Consider the following 2,340-nt stretch of genomic DNA (forward strand, 5'->3'; position numbering starts at 1 on the left):
TATACTGCTATATCACATCTGTTAGTTGTATACTTATAACTAATCTTAGATAGTTTCAAGTTGCATTGACATTAATAGCATAGAAGAGGGTGTATTGCAATAAGGTATAGGTTACATTATTCGTCACTGGAATGGTTTCAATACAAGTAAAATTTCCAGTGGCAGAACAAACTCTTTGGGTAGTCATTTGATTAGTCACTAATTGGGTAACCAAATAACAATAAGGGCTTCTTTCATGTAACACAGTACAAATTCCAGGAATTAGCCATCATATCTACTTCACTATGGAACCCATCAATTTCAATTACAGATTCTTGGGGTTTATTTGTAGTGATAGCGTAGATTTCTATTTCCACCGATCCATTAATTCTTCATTCAATTCAGTCATATGGGACATCCTGAACTTTAAACATATTTTACCTTTCTCCCCCCCCAAACAATCTTTAAATAAATCACTAAAGTGTGAAGGTCTTGGCCATTGGTTTTATCAAATATATGGGATTGTCTGTATTTGGATGTATTACAGGGGTAATAGTGTAAGGAGGAGGTGGCAGAGGCAGTGGCAATAAAATGCCTTTGATACTTGTCATTTAGAAATCCAGTTAGAGAAAGCAACAGATGCTGAAAGAGTTAGCCAAAACACAGGGCGCAGTCTGTAGAATAAACCCAAAATCCAATCAATACCACATTCCCAAGCAAGGTCCCACAAATTTCTTCCTGCCAGTGTGTAATTCTTTGTTTCTTCACCAGGGTCAGTTCTTATTGTCCTTTCTAGTCAGGAATTCCTGGACTTTGGCAATTTCAGTGGAATTAGTGTTCCTTTTTCTTTCCCAAAACAGTTGTGGTTCAGCATCCTACAGGGGAGAGGTTACCAGCACATCACCCTGTAATGGTTTTGATTCTTCTAGAAAAATCCAAAGGCTCAGTAGGTCTGTCAGTGGACAAGGGAGAGGTTACTAGCACTTCACCGTGTCCTTTTTCCCTGCTGTCCAGAAGGCACAGAAGGAGAAATAAGCTAATCACCAGTAGGAGAAATCTCCCGAGGTGGAGGGGTCTTTTTGCAGTGAGAATCATGGGCCCAAGCAGTCAGTCTTTGGCACTTCACAAAGTGTTGGTAGTCAACAGGACTTAATAAGGCCCTTTAAAGCATGGAGCCAAAGCAGTCTTTCGTTTGTGGACCTTTACATAGATCCAGTTTCCTGGTTCCAACGAGTGGCAGGGCTGCAAGGGTCTTCGAGTAGTGCTTCTTTACCTGTGAGAAAATAAAGCTAACACATTTCATTAGTGCCTGGCAGTGTTTTGCAAATCTCATAGCTGCTTGGGCACATTCAAACACCTCCTTTTCTTGGTTGTCAGCCAAGTCTTAGCTGTGAGCAATGTCCTTGAATGGGGCCAGTGTCTTATCTTTAGACTGAAGATGCTAGCTATTTTTTTCAGTTAATTCAATCTGTTCTTCTACCTTCTTCCCTTTTTGGCTTCTTTTAACATACAAAGGAAACTTTTTCCTTTTTCCCAGCCATGAACACATAAACATTACTGTTATTATTCCACGTGTGCCAAATATACTCTTCCACTAAAATAACCTTATTACAGAGCTTTGGAGCAACAAGCCAGGAAAAGCACACCGACTTCGAGGAGTTCACTCACTACAACCTCTGGTGTCCAATAGCTTCCCACCATCCCCAGCCGTCTGGCTAGAAATCTGAGGTAGACAGAAGAATTCCATGTACAATATGGGAAGTGGGTTGACTTTTCATGTCCTTGCTTACAAAGACTGTTTGTAGGCAAATTTTAAAAACAATTTTTTTAACTAACAATCTCCAATGAAGTTTCTGTTTCTTACTTAAGCAAATATCTCACACTTTAATATATCAGATTGTCCTGATTTATCCAAACACTTTGTATTCCAAAGTTGAATAAAACAAGTATCTGCATTTAACCCTTCTGTTTGATTTTAAGTAAACTATCTTATTAAACTATTAAACACAACAATTTTGGCCAGGAGAGAAACACCAAAAGACGGGACATAGAACACAAAACATAATTCTTATTGTGCCAGTAAATGCATGATACGTTGAATGCTGTTCAGCTGACATCAGTTTTCTCTATTATCTGAAAGACAAAAACCAGAGATCTACCCGTTCTGGGCAGTCAATCGTCACTTAAAATAGACAAAGACCCTTGTTGATTTCAGGCAAAACAGAGGAATTGCCCCATATTTTCTCGTATTTGTTTCATAGGCAGCCCAGGTTTCAGTGGCTTCTGCCTTATCAGTTAGATAATTTGCATTAATACAGATGCTTTCTGGCTTGTTTCTGGATCCAAAGCTATTCACAGCTT

Source organism: Chelonoidis abingdonii, chromosome 20, assembly GCF_003597395.2.
Source record: "Chelonoidis abingdonii isolate Lonesome George chromosome 20, CheloAbing_2.0, whole genome shotgun sequence".
NCBI lineage: Eukaryota > Metazoa > Chordata > Testudines > Testudinidae > Chelonoidis > Chelonoidis abingdonii.